General features: G+C 43.0%; 1 protein-coding gene across 2 annotated transcripts in view; it reads left to right on the forward strand.

Annotated features, from left to right (window-relative positions):
* The first annotated feature begins 4,973 nt into the window (after window positions 1–4,973).
* The window catches only part of fasn (fatty acid synthase), a 92,366-nt gene continuing 77,131 nt past the window's right edge, over window positions 4,974–20,208 (forward strand). Inside the window, exon 1 of one of the 2 annotated variants that reach the window (XM_085963589.1) lies at window positions 4,974–5,157. The gene's annotated coding sequence lies outside the window, so the exon portion shown is untranslated. Of the gene's footprint in view, window positions 5,158–5,566; window positions 5,586–20,208 lie in introns of those variants that run through there. The other variant, XM_085963590.1, reaches the window with a different exon arrangement.

Consider the following 20,208-nt stretch of genomic DNA (forward strand, 5'->3'; position numbering starts at 1 on the left):
CCCCCCACTGCACATGCTGGTGCTCAAACATGGGACACTCACAATGTACATTTTTCTCTCATCCACTTTATTCTACAAATATTGTCTCTCAGAGAGTAGGGAAGGGCCTGGTGCCGGGCTTTGCTAAGCTACAAATTGGCTTTTCAAAAATAAAATGTTGCACATCTTTTGTGGTTAGGTTACATTTTTATAAGCAGTGTCCTCAGTGTAAGTTAGTTGTATGCTACAGAAGAGAAAATAACTTAAATAAAAAATGGGGGAATATAAATTAAAAAGTTCAGATACGCCGCATTCTGCCAAATTATTGACACCTTAAAAAATGAGTGTGATCCGTCGTAATGTAACTAATGTTCTTTCTTTTCCTCATTTTTCACCTCTTCACCGGCAGGTGCTGACTCACACCGAGTTCAGTTCCAGTGGCACTGACAATATTCCACTGCCTCTCTCAGGTGGATGGTCTTCCTGTGTGAGCTTTGATAGAGTGTTGCGCTAGGCTATTCCACTACGGGGGGCGTCACAGCTGAATCTGATCCCGTCCTCACCCCACCTACACCCCATCCAGCAGGTGTCGCTGAGCGATGGTCTGAAGTGGAAATACTGGCTGATATTTGCCCACCCCCACCACTCCCTAACCCATGCCTATCGTAACACACCCTACTGCTAGTCTTGCTGTGATCATCGAACTCAGCTGGGGATCAAATTGTAGGAGCTTCAAAGGGCAGCACGGTGGCATAGTGGTTAGCACTGTTGTCTCACAGCGCCAGGGACCCGGGTTCAAATCCGGCCTCGGGTGACTGTCTGTGTGGAGTTTGCACATTCTCCCCGTGTTTGCGTGGGTTTTCTCCGGGTGCTCCGGTTTCCTCCCATAGTCCAAAGATGTGCGGGTTAGGTTGATTGGCCATGATAAAAATTGACCCTTAGTGTTAGGGGGGATTAAATTTACGGGGATAGGGCTTGGGTGGGATGGCTGTCGGTGTAGGGACCGGGTGCTAGGGTTTGGATGATCAGCCATGATCTCGTTGAATGGCGGAGCAGGCTCGAAGGGCCGAATGGCCTACTCCTGCTCCTATCTTCTATGTTTCACATGGCTCAATACTACACTGGGACCTTTATAGCAAAGTCTCATTTGTACTAGCTGACAGCACTGGTAGCATTATCCAGGAGTACAAACAGCCTGTACCATAGATATCATTATTATAAAGTATACAGTAGTAGTGTCCTCCCATTAGTTTCTCTATGCATGCCAACACCAAAAACTGTCGATAGCCAATCCAGAGCTTCATCATGAAAACTCTGCAGAAACTTTTCATACTGGAACAGTTAAACACAAGACTTTATTCTACAATTGAATTTAGCCCAAGTTAAAGTCTCAGTCTTTTTCTCCGCTAAAGGTTATCTAATGTTTGCTTGTATTTCTGGATACTAAATTATAAATCAGTGAGAACAGTCGATCTCACGATGATTTTAGCATAGTGTGGTAACCTATACGAACTGTTGAGTGACAAGATGCAAGTCTGCATCTACAATTCACACACGGTACGTTCCCAAGCTCAGCTGGGGTGTCAGAAGGAGGTGCTTAGTGGAAGTGACGCATCAAGTGGAAGAACTTGAACTGAACCAGGCATTTTCCTGTAAGGAGGGGCAGCACGTTGGGTGTAAAGTAGCACCCTCACCTGCCGGAGAGGAGAGGTGCATATAAAATATTGAAACATAGAGATAAAAAATTAGGAATGTAAATGTTACAAAAAAGACATGATTAATAAAACATTAAAGAATTTTGCAGTGAAATTGTTTATTATATAGCACAAAGCCATAAATAAATAACATGAAACTTAATACAGTCCTAAATATATTGCACACTTATTGAATACATTTCATTTATCGTTAGTGGATTTTTTGTTGTTGAATAAAGGGCACAATATATGGTACACATTCAATTTTAGGGAGTTGTGAGCAGAAGACAGTGAAGTGAGGTATGCAAAAAGAGTATAAATATACATTATTAAATCATATTATAGGAGTTTGTGACCCACCCATTACTCCTGGTGAGCTGGGCGTTAGCTATTGAGTGAGGAGAGGGAGTTTTCATATAAAAATAAAAAATAAAAGCTAAGACAAGATATTTACCTTTCACTTACAATACTCAAGGAGGAAGAAGCCTTGCTTGGCTGAGACAGATTAAGTGCATCATTTCTTGTGACTGACCTATTTTTTTGCTGCATTTGAATTCAGGAAGCAACTCTGTGTGCTACCAGTGGTTAAGATGCACTGTCAAGCAGCATGCAAGAGGATTTTAATTTTAATCACTAGGCCCAATCCATGATCCAAGGGGATTTAAATTTTATTTGATCTCTGGATGTGGGCAATGCTGACAAGGCCGCATTTACTATCCATCCCCAGTTTCCCCGAGGTGGTGGTGGTGGGCCTCATCCTTGTACCGCTGCAGTCTTCATGGTGATAGTGCTTACACAATGGTGTTTGGTAGGCAGGTCCACAGTACTGCAGGGCACTGTCGATGATTGACTAGCCAGCTTGGCTCACTAATGGAAACTGGATAGCTAGATCTGTCATTGATGGCTGGGATTTTTCTCACTGCTCCAGATAACTGTACAAGCCAATGTTTTAATGGATAGGGCATGCAGCAGGAAGCTTATTAGTGCTCTGTAGTGGATGGCCATTCAATGTTATCTGGTTAACTCCAGCAGTCCCTGACACTTGGGAAGGCTAAACCTACACCTAAGCTCTCTGGACTTAGATAGGTGGTGTGTGGCGCTATGGGGAAAGATTGTGCAATCCATACTGGGCAAACATAAAATGTACTTGTATGAATTTTTCTCTCAGTAGCTTTATTTGGAGACTATTAAAACATGCTGACGGACTTCCACACGTCAGAGCAAAAAAACAAATCTACCGACAAAAGATAATCTCCAGCCTGTTCCAAGGGCCAAAGAGTTACAGCAGTGCATGAGTTGGGGTAGCGGGTGTAATGTAGTCTTCTCACTTTGAAGTTTAATCATAAATGCAATTTATTCAAGATAATTGGTCATAACAGTGAAATGTTTAACTTGTATTTATACTACATAGACTGAAAATAATATTAATGTTAAACATAAAAAATAGGAGCAGGAGTAGGCCATTTAGCCCTTCGAGCCTGCTCCACCATTCAATAAGATCATGGCTGATCTTCTACCTCATCTCCACTTTCCTGCTCTATCCCCATATCCCTTGATTCCCTGAATATTCAAAAATCTATCGATCTCTGTCTTGAATATACTCAACGACTGAGCCTCCACAGCCCTCTGGGGTAGAGAATTCCAAAGATTCACCACCCTCTGAGTGAAGACATTTCCCCTCATCTCAGTCCTAAATGGCCAACCCCTTATTCTGAGACTGTGACCCCTGGTTCCAGACTCCTCAGCCAGGGGAAACATCTCCCTGCATCTACCCGGTCAAGCCCTGTAAGAATTTTGTATGTTCTATGGAGACAGTAACATCATTTCCTATTGGTTGTCAGTCTAAGCAAGCAAATTAAAAAATACAGGTACAATTTTTTTTCTTTAAATAAATATTGCACCAATTCAGTTAGAAAATCATGAAACTTGTACCACAAGCTAATACTTTCCCCTGCACCCATTCCCCAATTCTTGCAATAATTCTGTAATGTTATAACATTTTAGGCAGTTAAAGTATTCCAATGCAAGAAAAAAAACCTCAGCATCCATTGCATGGAAATAATCATTTAATTTCTCAGGTTTGGTTTCAGGTATTTCAATAGTTCTTTCAGTTCACTTTTCATCAGAAAATTCAAAGCGGGCAAGGAGGGCAATCTGAGCTTTTGCTTCACTACTGGGAATATCACAGCATCAACAACCAATTTCAGTTCACTAAAGGAAATGCAGATGCGTGCGAATTCAAAATTAACTACCTTTAGCCCATCTTTGCAACTAACAGCGAATAATACATTAAAAAAATCTGACTACAATGGCTATTTTCAGAACTAAGTTCACGTGATCTTTGTTGCCAGGAAAACCAGCCTCTGCGTTCACATCCGAAAGATATGTATCTTGGGACAGATGATTAAGAGAGAGAGATAATGATCCAACAATTCCACATCGCATTCACATATTTCTGCCCATTCTGCTGCACCGCCCTCCATGGGTGGGAGAGCAGTCAGGCAGGTAACCTGCTCCGAAGGGCTCTCAATATTATTTCTAACGAGCTGGTACATGCACACAAGAGGTGCTGGTTGACTCACCCTCTGATTTTTGTCTCGCTGTTGCGAAGTGGCTTACCCGCAATTGAGAGCCTACCTCTCGCCGGCCTGTCGGAGACCACGGCTGGTGGAATCACAGAAAGATTCCGTGTGCTGCCAGTTCCAGGGTGAAACGCATTGTTCAACACTAGGCAGCTCAATGTATCTGTACCAATTAACAAACATGCACTTCACAAGCAATCCTGAGACATGATATAGATGTATTGTCTGGAGGTCTTAGGATACATTTATTTTGGGAACAAGTCAGAAAGGATATCTGTCTTAAATAACAACAGAAAACGCTGGAAAAACTCAGCAGGCCAGGCAGCATCCGTGGAGAGAGAAACAGAGTTAACGTTTCAGGTCGAAGACCCTTCGTCAGATATTTGCCTTTCTCTTACTACAATGAGTTATTCCTTTGCAAAGTACACTTGCAAACGCTTAATTTGGCTTAAACCCAGGGCTACAGATGACGAGATTTCATTTGTTTGAAGTTCCAGATTGTAGACAGTCTGTTCTGCACCTTTTTAGCCCGTCCAGGACAGTGATGTTGCAATGAACTGTAGTAACCTCGACGGAGACTGCGTCTTCTCAGGCGTTTGAAGGGGGGGTTGATCATCTCACGAGCTTGTGGTCCAGCCCTGCCTCTCCTCTCATTGGACTGGGCTGAAAACCCAATCTGTCAGACCATGTGGCGTGTCGAACCGGCGAATCAGCCATTTAAATAATGTAGAGGAGCATTGAGAAGCACAGCTCAGCTTCTAGAGACAGCAGCCCAAGGCAGCGCAGAGGGAATAGACTATTATTTATTTAAAAAAAATATTGCTCCAATATCATTGAATACCTCTCTAAACAAAGGAAGGCGAGACAATAACTCTCCGGATTTGAAAGGAAGTACACTACAGGTATGACTTTCACTTTTATATATTTTAGATATATCTGATGGGATTGAATGACTGGGATCCCAGTCGCTCCCGCACTGATCGTGGCAGGGCGACTGGGGTGGGTGGGAGAAGGAAATACAAACTCGGGGAGGGCAGAAAAACACTCCTTTCAAAGGGTTTCTATGGCGCGGCTGGGTCTGCGCACTAACCTTGATGGAGAGAGTAAACGGGTTGCTTAGAACTGTACAAAGGTTTAGTGTTTCCATTCTTTAACCGAGTTCATTGATTCGCAGCGTTAATAGCTATCTCCAGGGCGCTGCTGCTGAGCTCCTCTCATCTGATTAGTCTGATTATGTTGCAGTGGAGATACGATTACAGCGCTGCCATTTTTTAAAAGAGGGGCTCATTCTTGTGTTTTATTTGTGGCTGCTGTTGATACTCGATCGAAGGTAAATTCACGTTTAAGGTGTTTTTTTTTTCTAGCGCACGGGATTCGGTCGGTCAGATCGAGGTGTGATTTGTGTCTTTTTTAAATAGCACGCTCCGATCCGTCTCCACGTTGTGGATGTTGGGATGGACGACATGTTGAATTTCTGGGAGAGGTGGAGGCAGGCATTTCACCATCCCGATGTGCTGAGGGCCTCCCACTTAACGAGCTAGGGGAGGGAGGGATGGATGTGAAGTCATTGTGTGAGTGCTCTGCTCCCAGCTCCTCGGGCCTTCATGTGGTGTGGGCTGACATATATTCAGTGGGGGAATTAAGGCACCGCTCGGTGCTTGATTTCAAAAGTGTGAATTTAACCTGAAATTGACAACTAGAAATTGACAACTAGACTGCATTAAAAAAACAGGAAGTCTACAACATTACAGCATTGCTGAGACAGTAATGGAGAGGACGCCTGCACAAATAATAGTCAATTTTACTGAGTAAGATTTCATCGATTTAGCTCTTAATTCATGCCTGAATGCGCACACCTCCTGAAGATTACAGCCTCACGGTGCTGTGTTCTGGGGACTTCCAGGCCCATAATAACACGCAACCATAAATTTGTTTGAATATCTTTGATCGTTTTAGCCCAGTCCAATCATTTCCCTGAAAGTATGTGTCGTAACTGCTGTTAAACATATTTTTAACCTGGCTCTAAATCTAACCCTAGGATACTGCTCATTTTTTGAGCAGATGGCTGGTAATTGGTTTAAAATGGAAGTTGCTGTTTCCCATGTAAGACATCTACACTTGGCAGAGTTCCACTGAGCTGCTTGATTTATATTTAGGATATTGAATGCAGATCTGTGCAATATATTTTTTGCATTCATTCATATTTTAAGTAATGTATAGTAACTAATTACATTATCTGATTGAACCAGAATGTCGCCCTGACTACTATTTAACATACAAAAATATTCCATGGTAATCTATCCGTCTGGCATTAAAACTGCAGTAATTGACAGATGTTCTATTTTTATTTAACTACAAAAACCCTAATTGAAAAAAGAAAGCCAGTGTTCACACAGATGCAAAAGTCAAAGATGCTGGCCTGTTTTAAACCTTGTTTTTCTACCAGTGCCATCTGCTGTTTTCTCAGTGAATGTTAATTTCAAGAATATTCAGCTTGTACTATTGACAACAACAAAAACAACTTGCATTTATATAGCGCTTTCAACATATAAAAAGTTCCAGGGTGTGTCTGAGGTGTAAGGAAAAATGGAGAGTGAGGCACAGGTGATTCGGAGGGGTTACAAAGAACTTAGTCATAGAGGTGGGCTTCAACGCGGGTCTCAAAGAAGGAGAGGGGTTTGGAGGTGGAATTCTGGAGAGTGGGATCTAGATGGCTAAAGGCACAGTAGTAGGGTGAAGGAAGGGATGCAAAAGAGGCCAGAGTTAGAGAAACAAAGAGTACAGGGGAGGGGAGGTTGTAGGACTGGGGCTGAAGATAATGACTTCAGTCTTCTGAATGTTTAGCAGGAAAAAGATCCAATTCATCCAACACTGTATATTAGATAAACTGTCTGACAGCACAGAGGCAGTGGGAGACTCAAGAGGAAGAGATGGGTGCTATCAGCATGCATGTGGAGGCTGACACCATGGCTTTGGATGATGTCACTGAGAGACAGCATGTAGATAACAAAGAAGATGGGGGGGCCAAGGATGGATCCTTGGGGAACTTCTGAGATGATGGTGCTGGGTTGGGAAGAGAAGCCATTACTGGAGATACTTTGACTATGTTTGGACAGGTGTGTGTAGAACCTAGCAAGGGCAGTACCATGGAGCTGGACAACAGGTGTTGGAAGAGGATGGTGTGATTTACCTATGTCAGCAGCTGCACAGAGGTCAAGGAGGATGAGAAGGGATCATGCACCATGGTCATAGTCACCTGCTGTTTGTGACATTAGTTAGGGCCGTTTCATTGCTGTGGGAGAGAAGGAAATCTGATTGGCGGCACTAAAAAAGGGAGTTTCAGCAGAAGTGGGCACAGATTTAGAAGGCAACAACATGTTCAAGGACTTGAGAAATGAAGAGCGGTTGAAGATGGGATGGTAATTAGTGAGGACAAAGGGTCAAGGGTAGAATTTTTATGCGGGGCGTAATGGCAGCAGTTGTACAAGGTAGGGACACAGTGCCTGCAGAGAGGGAAACATTTAGAATGTCAGCTATGGGCCCAGAAGTTGGGTGCGATTGGGGTCGAGGGAGCAGTATGTAAGTCTCATGAATGAGATCAGATTAGAGAGGGGTAGTGGAGGAGCTGGGGGGAGGGGGAACTATGGAGAGAAGAGGGTTCAATGCTAGGGTGGGAATGAGATGGCACAGTTTGGCTTAATAGGCAGAGAAAAGCAGGAAGCAGCAAAGGCACCTGAATTGATGATCTCTATCTTGGAGATGAAGAATTCCATTAGCTCGTTGTTAGAAGTGAGGGTGGAGGGAGTATGGGGGAAGAGCAGTTTAAGGACATGGTTGGCAATAGAGAAAAGGAGCCAGGGGTTTTCTTTTTCCTCTAGGATGATTGTAAAGTAGTCGGCCATTTTGGTAAAGGAGAGCAAGGCCTGGTAGAGCTTGGTGTGGTCAAGCCAGATTTGGCGATGGATAGCTAAGCCAGTTGTGTGACAGACACACTGAAGTTTATGCTCCTTGAACTTGAGGGAGCAAAGATGGTGGTCACTTCATGGGGAACAAGCTGGATGGGAGAGAGTAAAGGTTTTGCTGGAGACAAGGGCATTAGAGATAGAAGTGAGGGACTGGTTCAGCAAATCAGCAGCTGCAGATTGGAGCTGGTGAACAGGGTCAAAGGCTAGGCAGTATCGTGTTTGAGAGTGCAGTTGTAAGTGACTTGGGGTGATGTTTTTCCAGAAGTGGATGCAGAAGGAAGTGGCGATGAAGGAGACTAAGGGGATGTGTAAGTAAAGTGTTGCCTCTCCTATAGGCCAGTTTCAGTCAAAACCAGGATGACATCCACAATGAGGATGTGGTTGAAAAGTGCCTTGTTCACAGATTAACAGACATCCTGGGGGGAAATGAGCAGAGGGGCGGTGATTTTGATCCACTGGCAGTGTCCAGGATGGGTGCCATGAGTGAAGTGGGAAGGAGGTTGATGAAATTAGTCCCCAACAGTTGTGTTGGATAAGTATGTCTTTGGGAGAGTAGGCAGGGCAGTTGGGGTTACTGCTCTTAAGGTGGACTACTCTTAAGGTGGCAACAACAGTTGCTACAATTGGCCTGCCTGAGAACGCTGAGAGGCACAAAGGGTAGTCTGAGTTCATCCAATCACTGAGCCAGAATCTAAAGGGCAAACTAGGGAGGCCAATGGAATAAGTATGTGCACCATATGGTGCTAATATTGAATTCCACGGTAAAAGGTACTATATTTTCACAATCAGTGGTATTAAGAAGAATTGTTTAATAGATATACTTTTCCAGTGTGTACATGGGTTGGGAAAATAAATTTGGTGGCATCTGTGGGACACCATAGATTTCAATAGAAGCAAAATTAATTCAATATTGGTACAGCAACAGGAAAGATGCAATTAAATATTGCAGGTACTGAACCACTCCTTCCTTTCTCTGTGAGGCAGTGAATGGAAATTAATATGTAACCTTGACAAACTTCTGATAACATTCCCTTTGGTTTACCTTCAGTCTACCTTTCACAGTCTTTTTAAGGTGAAGAATGCAGATTAGCTTTATAATCAGTGTATTTATACTGATATCACTAAACAGAGGTTTCGCCTAATATGCAGAATATTTTTTTTAAATAAAGCATTTTTTGGCAGCGGAATCCCATACCTAGGTATAAATTGTAAATCACACTTTCTGCAGGGATCTAGAGCAGAGCTTTCAACAGCTCGTAAAAATCGGAGGTTGAATGTTCATTGTGTTGTACGCACAGTAAAAATAGCTTTGAGCCCCTAAAACCGTGAGGGTTGAGGCCTGCTGTTACTGTACAATGGAAAAGCTCAGTTAACTAAGGCAGCGTGTGTGAGAACATTGGCGATCTCTCTATATAGACAACAGACTGTTACTAGGAGCTGGGAAAGTTCTACTGAATGGTTTCAGTTAGCCTCGAATCAAAGCGCAATTCAGATCAATTCTGTACAATGCTGTGACTTTAGAATGCAGCAGGGTAGCTTTGGTTAGGGACATTGAACAATTTGTTGCTGATGCAGTTAGCAATAGTAGTACTGTCCACATGAAAATGTTTGAAAACAGAAGCAGGGCTTCAGATTTTTTCTTTTATTAAGCATTGATGCTATTACTTCCATGCAGATTTTGAGAGCATTTTCTTTAGCCACATGTTATTGGTCAAGTATAGTGTTTTTTTTCAGTTTTCTTGCATTGTTTGCTGTCTTTGGAGTGCAAATGGATACTTCAGTAGGACACTAAATCAGTGAGCACCCTCAACAGTATATGTTGATAATCTTAAAGTGTAGATCTTTAAACTAAAGACAAGTGAATCTTCATCTAATACATCAGGTATATGCCTAAAGTCTCTGACAAAAGAGCCAGAGGCGAGATGAGGAAAAATCTTTTTATTGCAGGGAGTTGTTATGATCTGGAATGCACCGCCTGAAAGGGCGGTGAAAGCAGATTCAACAATAACTTTCAAAAGGGAACTGGATAAATACTTGAAGGGGTAAATTTTGCTGGGCTATGGAGAATGGGACTAATTGGGTAGCTCTTTCAAAAAGCCAGGACAGGCACAATGGGCTGAATGGCCCCCTTCTGTGCTATATCAGGAGAACATTTTACTAATCTGTTTTTATAACAGTTTTGCTATATTGAAAGAAACATGTCATTAATGTTACTGTCCTGATACAGGGCTTAAAGTTGCAGAATTCCTACAAAGGATGACCAGTAGCTGATAACCAGTAACCGTGCAGTAAACCTTTGTTAGAACATGGCTCAATATACCAGCTACTGTCAGCTGCTCCTTGCTAACTGTATTAGTTTTGGATTTATCTACCTAGTGTTAACTTAAAAGCTTTGCGAAACATGGGGGCCACTTTTTTAGGTGCTGTCCTGACTGTATGGTTTGCACCAGAAGAAAGTCGATGAGGTAGGCCTGAGTTGGACATGTTGGGAATATTCTGTGTGGCTGCAAATTTGGGACGTTCTTTGCATTCAACCAAATAAATAACAAGGCCCTTTTGCAACAAGGCAAAAGATTAAATTCTACCAACTGTCTCAGCAGAAAAAAATGATCAAGAACAGTAAATTAAAACCCATCTGCCAAACCTGATAATGTTTGGCTTTACTTTACTTTTAAATTCTTCTTTTCTGCTCTTTATTGGTGTTTACTTCCCAGACACATCTTGTGTATTCTGTAGAACAGAACCTCCTCAATAAATAGTTTTCGAGAAGAAAATTAAGAGGATCAAAAAAGAGTGTGATAATGGGGGAGAGACAAAGGAAATAGAGGATTTACTTTATATTTTTCTTTAAATCATTTTACCAAATTGAGTCACCAAACAATATTACTGAATTAGAAGGTAATACAGTATGTAAACTGGATGGTGTGGGGGGTGGTGAAGATGCAAGAAATGCCTAAATGTTCTTTCTTAAGCTTGATTCAGTGCTGTATTGTCTGGTGACCCTGGTGTGTGGTAAGGAGGTCAGAGTACTGTTAGTTCCCACAGAGATACTGATGTTACAATGTAAAACAAAATGATACAAGGTATTTGAAACAAGACAGAAGTACAGACCACCATTGCCCACGCTCTGTATTTCACTTACTATATTGGGAATTGTTACCAATTTAGATCTAATTTCTGAACTGTAACAGTTTAGGGAAAATGATAACATAAGAAATAGGAGCAGGAGTAGGCCATATGGCCCCTCGGGCCTGCTCCGCCATTCAATAGGATCATGGCTGATCTGAATCTAGACTCGCGTCCACTTCCCTGCCCTCTCCCCGTAACCCCTAATTCCCTTATCAGCTAGGAAACTGTCTATCTCCATTTTAAATTTATTTAATGTTGCAGCTTCCACAGCTCCCTGGGGTATAAAATTCCATAGATTTACTACCCTCTGAGTGAAGAAGTTTCTCCTCACCTCAGTTTTGAAAGGGCAGCCCCTTATTCTAAGATTATGCCCCCTAGTTCTAGTCTCACCCATCAGTGGAAACATCCTCACCACATCCACCCGATCAAGCCCCCTCACAATCTTATATGTTTCGATAAGATCGCGCCTCATTCTTCTGAATTCCAATGAGTAGAGTCCCAACCTACTTGACCTTTCCTCATACGTCAACCCCCTCATCTCTGGAATCAACCGAGTGAACCTTCTCTGAACCGCCTCGAGAGCAAGTATATCTTTTCTTAAATCTGGAAACCAAAATTGCACGCAGTATTCCAGGTGTGGCCTCACCAATACCCTGTATAACTGCAGCAAGACTTGATCCAAGTTTTTAAAAGGGAATTTGGGGGGGGGGGGGGCGATGTTTAGATGTTCATTGTACTGAACCAGGAGAAACCCCTAGAAGACACGATTATCAGCTAAGGAAGCTTTGAGCTGAATGGAACTGCAGGAAAAGCCACTTCAGTTAAGAATTGTTAGCTAGTAGCTGCCCTGAAGACTGAGTTAATAAATTCACTGAACCATACAGATTAGGAAGGTCCCAGGTCCAAACCCTGGTCTGTGCTGAGTTAGGTGATTTCACCCACGGTGCTAACTTTGACCTCAGTTCCCTGGGAAAGAGAGGGCAACAAAAAGAGCAAGGATCCTGCCTCCTGTGGAAAAGTGCATTTGAGTAGATAGGCGAGGACATTATCTGGCTTTGTTGTGATGATCCCTGTGGTAAAATGGCATTAAAAGGGAAATTAAAGAAGCGTGCAGTAAGGGCACAGCAGTCATCATGGGTGACTTTAATCTACATATAGATTGCGCTAACCAAATTAGTAACAATACTGTGGAGGAGAAATTCCTGGAGTGTTTACGGGATGGTTTCCTGGACCAATATGTCGAGGAACCAACCAGAGATCAGGCCATCTTAGACTGGGTATTATGTAACGAGAAAGGATTAATTAGCAATCTTGTTGTACGAGGCCCCTTGGGTCGGAGCGATCATAATATGATCGAATTCTTCATTAAGATGGAGAATGAAGTAGTTGACTCACAGACAAGGGTCCTAAATTTAAATAAAGGAAGCTACGATGGTCTGAGGCGCGAGTTGGGTAGGATTGATTGGGAATGTCACTCAAAGGGTTGACGGTGGATAGGCAATGGCAAACATTCAAAGACCGAATGGATGAACTACAGAATTTGTTCATCCCAGTTTGGCGTAAAAATAAAACAAAAAAGGTGACTCAACCGTGGCTAACAAGGGAAATTAGGGATAGCATAAGATCCAAGGAGAAGACATATAAATTGGCCAGAAAAAGCAATAATCCTGAGGATTGGGAGCAGTTTAGGATTCAACAAAGGAGGACAAAGGGATTAATTAAGAAGGGGAAAATAGAATATGAGAGTAAGCTTACAGGGAACATAAAAACTGACTGTAAAAGCTTTTACAGATATGTGAAGAGAAAAAGATTGGTGAAGTCAAGCATGGGTCCCTTGCAGTCAGAATCAGGGGAATTTATAATGGGGAACAAAGAAATGGCGCACCAACTAAATACATACTTTGGTTCTGTCTTCACAAAGGAGGACACAAATAACCTCCCAGAGATGCCGGGGAACATAGGGTCTGATGAAAGGGTGGAACTGAAAGAAATCAGTATTTGTAGGGAAATGGTGTTAGGAAAATTGATGGGACTGAAGGCCGATAAATCCCCAGGGCCTGATAATCTACATCCCAGGGTACTTAAGGAAGTGGCCCTAGAAATAGTAGATGCATTGCTGGTCATCTTCCAGAACTCGATATACTCTGGAACAGTACCCATGGATTGGAGGGTAGCTAATGTTACCCCACTATTCAAAAAAGGTGGTAGAGAAAAAGCGTGGAATTATAGACCGGTAAGCCTGACATCGGTAGTGGGGAAAATGCTAGAGTCCATTATAAAAGATGTAATAGCAGAGCACTTGGAAAGCAGTGACAGGATCGGACAAAGTCAACATGGATTTACAAAAGGTAAATCGTGCTTGACTAATCTACTGGAATTTTTTGAGGATGTAACTGGTAAAATAGATAAGGGAGAACCAGTGGATGTGGTGTATTTGGACTTTCAGAAGGCTTTCGATAAGGTCCCGCATAAGAGATTAGCATGCAAAATTAAGGCACATGGGATTGGGGGCAAGGTATTGACTTGGATAGAGAACTGGTTGGCGGATAGAAAGCAAAGAGTTGGAATAAACGGGTCATTTTCCGAGTGGCAGGCAGTGACTAGTGGGGTACCGCAAGGATCGGTCCTAGGACACCAGCTGTTCACAATATATATTAATGATCTGGACGAGGGAATTGGATGTAATATCTCCAAATTTGCAGATGACACAAAGCTGGGTGGGAGGGTATGCTGTGAGGAGGATGTCGTGAAACTCCAGTACGATTTGGACAGGTTGGGTGATTGGGCAGAAACCTGGCAAATGCACTATAATGTGGATAAATGTGAGGTTATCCACTTTGGTGGCAAAAACAGGAAGGCAGATTATTATTTGAATGGCAATAGATTGGGAGAAGGGGAAGTGCAAAGAGACCTGGGTGTTCTTGTGCACCAGTTGCTGAAGGTAAGCATGCAGGTGCAGCAGGCAGTTAAGAAGGCAAATGGTATGTTGGCCTTCGTAGCAAGAGGTTTCGAGTACAGGAACAAGGATGCCTTGCTGCAATTGTACAGGGCCTTGGTGAGACCGCACCTTGAGTATTGTGTGCAGTTTTGGTCGCCTTATCTGAGGAAGGACGTTCTTGCCATGGAAGGAGTGCAGCGAAGATTCACCAGGCTGATACCTGGGATGACAGGAATGACATATGAGGAGAGATTGTGTGGATTGGGCTTATACTCACTGGAGTTTAGAAGATTGAGAGGGGATCTCATAGAAACCTATAAAATTCTGTCAGGCCTGGACAGACTAGATGCAGGAAGGATGTTTCCGATGGTCGGGGAGTCCAGAACCAGGGGCCATAGTCTAAGGATAAGGGGTAAGCTATTTAGGACTGAGATGAGGAGGAATTTCTTCACCCAGAGAGTGGTGAACCTGTGAAATTCTCTGCCACAGAGGGCGGTGGAGGCCAGCTCATTAAATATATTCAAGAAGGAGTTGGATATATTTCTTAAGGCTAAAGGGATCTGGGGAGAAGGCAGGGACAGGGTACTGAATTTGGATGATCAGCCATGATCTCATTGAATGGCGGAGCAGGCTCGAGGGGCCGAATGGCCTACTCCTGCTCCTATCTTCTATGTTTAAAATAGCCTGCTGGCACTCATTGCCTATCGTCACACATGAAGAACAGTGAGGTGGAGATAGATGGGAGTGCAGTCTGTACTTGGAGGGTGGCTGTCGCCCCTCGAGCAACAACGCAGCGTAAGTCAGCACTTTTTAGAAGAGAAAAAAGAATTGCTCAAGGTTCTATTGAGAGACAAGAAAGGGGGTTGGAGGAGCAGAACCCAGAAGAGGGATGATTGAATGCAGCTTTCTGAGTTCAAGGGTGTTAGTCTTGCTGAAGTGGATCATGATTTCTCTGTGCCTGCTTGCTCCAGCCCAGGGTGGGGGCGATTGACGTACTAGTACATTCATAAATTAACTTCCCTTTTAATACATTTGATGACCTTGCACTTGCCTTCTATTTCTGCTAAGTTGAGTGGAATAAAAATGGGATTTTAACATTATTTCTAACTATTAGTTTCTGCAAATCATATTTAGTGGTGTCATATATGGATATGATACTGATTGACATGACATTAAAAATATAAGTTGAAAATCACCAGCTAAATTGCAAAAATATAACAACTCGTATGTGAGAGACTTGAATAATTCGATCTATACTTTGTGTTGATATTTTCATCAATACAAATACACTAACTAATTTACCCACACACTGTGAAATCTCTTGGAAATCTGTTCAAACATGTGTTCAATAATATCACTTAGAAATCTCTAATTCCTGAAAAATAATTCAGTTTGCCTGAAGGCAGTTTGAATGTATCCGTGTACTGAGAATACTGTGCAGATTACATGTGCTGATGTTTTAATGTGACACTGATATTTTTCTAATTGTGGCTAACACAGATAACACTTCCACTTCCAGAAATAACCATAAAAACTTGACCTGCACGTGTGTGATTCAGAAGCAGTTGGACATGAATGCTGCGTCTGTGATAACAACATAATGATAAGTCTTTAAGGTGTTTGCTGTGATTTCAGTGTTTCTGTCCCGTGGACACAGGTTCTGTAATTGATGAGATTTGGACCATCAAATACAGGATACAAGAAGGAAAATGGAATCCACAGGATTCTGCCACTGCAATGTTCTTCTTTCCAAACTGACCCACCTGCTTGTACCTCTCCTCCTCTTTGCCTGCCCCTTTCATAGAAACATAGACATAGAAACATAGAAGATAGGAGCAGGAGTAGGCCATTCTGCCCTTCGAGCCTGCTGCGCCATTCAATGAGATCATGGCTGATCATCCAAATTCAGTACCCTGTCCCTGCCTTCTCCCCATATCCCTTGATCCATTTAGCCTTAAGAAATATATCCAACTCTTTCTTGAATATATTTAATGAACTGGCCTCCACCGCCCTCTGTGGCAGAGAATTCCACAGGTTCACCACTCTCTGGGTGAAGAAATTCCTCCTCATTTCAGTCCTAAATGGCCTACCCCTTATCCTTAGACTATGACCCCTGGTTCTGGACTCCCCGACCATCGGGAACATCCTTCCTGCATCTAGTCTGTCCAGGCCTGACAGAATTTTATAGGTTTCGATGAGATCCCCTCTCAATCTTCTAAACTCCAGTGAGTATAAGCCCAATCCACCCAATCTCTCCTCATACGTCATTCCTGCCATCCCAGGTATCAGCCTGGTGAATCTTCGCTGCACTCCTTCCCAACCTACCTCTCTGTCCCTGTTCTGTGCCATTCCTGCCCTTCTAGCTGACCTGCCTATGTAAAAATCTGCTGACTTCTGAATCAATCACAAAACTGGGAGGTTTCAGCCTTTTGTCCAATGTGAACCCAGTCTATTTTTCTACTGAGACTAAACCAGTTTTGCATTATTGAGGAGACTGTACTATCCCTGCCTCATAGTGGCATTTCCTGACTCCCACTGTGAGAGCAGGAGGCAGCAGAGAGATGTTCACAGAACAAGGCGGGAGGTACAACAAGTGGGAGATGGACACAATTAGACAGGCATGCAGATTAAGTGAGACAGGATCAGACAAAGAGAGGGGACAGAAGATCAACTATGCATGAGGGATATAGAGCATAAACATTAAAAAGGAGGTAGAGTTAAAAAATAAAGCAAAGATGGAAACAATTTTTATATTTGTTCAGCCATGTGTCTGATGTATACAGAAACCTATGACCATTTTTAAGTGTCCAATTCAAACTATTGAGAAATTTGAAAGAAATGAAGAACTTCCGTATAGTTTCCCCAGTGCAGTGCTGAGGGAGTGCTGCACTGTCGGAGGTGCCGTCTTTCGGATGCGACGTTCAACCGAGGCCCCGTCTGCGCTCTCAGGTGGACGTAAAAGATCCCATGGCACCATTTCGAAGGAACTTAGAAACATAGAAAAATAGAAGCAGGAATAGGCCATTCAGCCCTTCGAACCTGCTCCACCATTCAGTATGATCATGGCTGATTCTCTATCTCAATACCATATTCCCGTTCTCTTCCCCATACCCCTTGATGCCTTTTGTGTCTAGAAATCTATCTACTTCTTAAATATATTCAGTGACTTGGCCTCCACAACCTTCTGTGGTAGAGAATTCCACAGGTTCACGGCCCTCTGAGTGAAGAAATTTCTCCTCCTCTCAGTCCTAAATGTCCTACCCCATATCCTGAGACTGTGACCCCTCGTTCTAGAGCCCTCCAGCCAGGGGAAACATCCTCCCTGCATCCAGTCTGTCTAGCCCTGTCAGAATTTTATACGTTTCAATGAGATCCCCTCTCATTCTTCTAAATTCTCATGAATACAGGCCGAGTCGACCCAATCTCTCCTCATACGACAGTCCTGCCATCCCAGGAATCAGTCTGGTGAACCTTTGCTGCACTCACTCTATGGCAAGTTTCTTAGGTAAGGAGATCAAAACTGCACACAGTACTCCAGGTGTGGTCTCACCAAGGCCCTATACAACTGTAGTAAGACATCCTTGCTCCTGTACTCAAATCCTCTTGCAATGAAGGCCAACATACCATTTGCCTTCTTGCTGCACCTGCTTGCTGCACCTGCATGTTTGCTTTCAGTGACTGGTGTACAAGGACACCCCAAGTCCCTTTGTACATCAGCATTTCCCAATCTATCACCATTTAAATAATACTCTACCTTTCTGTTTTTCCTACCGAAGCGGATAACTTCACATTTATCCACGTTATACTGCATCTGCAGGGGAGTTATCCCCGGTGTCCTGGACAATATTTATCCCTCAATCAACATAATGACCGATTATCTGGTCATTATCACATTGCTGTTTGTGGGAGCTTGCTGTGCGCAATTTGGCTGCTGCATTTCCCACATTACAACAGTGACTACACCTCAAAAAGTACTTCATTGGCTGTAAAGCGCTTTGAGACGTCTGGTGGTCATGGAAAGGTGCTATATAAATGCAAGTCTTTCTCTTCTCTAACATCCAATAAATTACTTTTGAATTGTAGTCACTATTGTTCTATGGACAGATGTGGCAGTCAAATTGTGTTCAGCAAGGGCCCACAAACAGCAAATGAGGCAGAGGGGTTTGGGGAGGGAGTTCCACTGAGAGAGACTGAACTGGCTGGTGCTGATGGTGGGGTGAAGGAAGGAGGAATGTATATAAAGAAGAGACAAGGGAGGGAATGTCAGGCAGGAGAATGTTGCAGGGTTAAGATGGGATGGGGTCATGGAAGGATTTTAATTTCAATGCATTGGAAGATAGGAAGCCAGTGTTGGGATCCAAGACAGGAGAGATGGGCAAGTAGGACTTAGTGAGGCACAGAATGCACATAGCAGAGTTTCAAAGTGTTGGAATTTGCGGACAGTCGAAGATAAGAGGCCAACCTATGTGGGGGGGGGGGGCAGGTGTGATGTGTGTTGGGGAATTTGTACCTAGAGGTGGCAAAAGTGTGGATAAGGGTTTTGGTATTGAGACAGGTAGGAGTGGAGGTAGATGAAGTTGCAGAGGAAATAAGTACTCTTTGTGATCAATAGAATATGGGTTTTGAAGCTCAGTTTAGGGTTGAACAGGATACTAGTGTTGGGCAAACAGAAAATCTACAGGTATATCGTCTTTCAGCCTGAGCAGGTGAACGAATCCTATGGCACTATTTGAAGAGCAGCCCCTCCTGCGCCTTTCAATCCCGACTCTGGCCTTGCGTGCTCAACAAGAGAGAAACAGGAGAGAGAAATAAAAAAGAGCAGTTTGAAAAGTAAGCAGCAAGGAGAAGCAAAGAACATTTTTAAAAAAAAAAAGCAACTTGACAGTAAACAATAGTTTGCAAATATTAAATTTAATGGTAAATGATAAAAAAATGTTTCCATGTGTGGAAAAACGTGCAAAGAAAGGGGATGGAAAGTTTTCCATTGTTTTTTTAATACTTTAATTGCTGCATTGGCATCTATGTACCTACAGGGGAATATACAGGAAAAACAAGTGGAGATGTAGGGAAAGTGTGTGATCCATTATAAAGTCTGACTAGGATATGAGAAGCAGTGTGGTTAAGACCACTCTATTCCCCCAGATGGTAATTTTTTAGCTCGGTGTAAAATCTTGACACAGCTCAGACCAATGGTATTGAGTTTCAAAGATACATAAACTGTATTGGTGCCTATTTATAAAGAACTGAGTGCGGTATTTGCATGTGTGATGGGATAAGGTGATCCTTTGTTACAGTGCTTCCTGTATTAGATCGAAGCACACCCTGATCGTGCAGAGCAGCTGCAGCCTGAGAGGTGAGAAAGTGACAGTACACATCTTCTCACTCCAACAGTGGCTGTGCATTTCTATTTGTAATGAGGTGCCTCAGTGGCCTGGCTTCAGTTTTACACTTAAATAGCCCAGCGATTAAACTATTTCCATTTGAGGACATTATTAATGTCTAATTAATATCATGGTTTTATACAACTAAAGCTGAACTGTACTTCTGGCTTTAATGACAGCAGTGCTGCAACTCAATAATCCTGTAGATGCATTAGGCCGTGTCTACCAACCGTCTGAAATTCTTCATGAATTGGATTGAGTGTGCGTTATTTGTGGTGTTAGAAATAGAAGTTATTTTCTTGGATCATTTCTGTTGATTGGATTTTGTTTTGGAAAAAATCTCCGATGTGCTATTTTTCTCCATTTCAGAGCAGGTCAGCAAATGGAATTTTTTTCCCCTTGGCTGTTCTTTCCCCTCAACTGCTGCACATACCATGATCCTGGAGTGGGAGCAGCAGCAACCTGCAAAGCTCGAGTCCCCGCCTGTCGCCGTGGCCAATCTCCGAGTCGGGCTTGCCCTTTGGCTAACGTCTGTAGCTG

The sequence above is a fragment of the Somniosus microcephalus genome, chromosome 21, assembly GCF_052327205.1.
Source record: "Somniosus microcephalus isolate GS21.2 chromosome 21, FLI_Smic_1.0, whole genome shotgun sequence".
NCBI classification, from domain to species: Eukaryota; Metazoa; Chordata; class Chondrichthyes; order Squaliformes; family Somniosidae; genus Somniosus; species Somniosus microcephalus.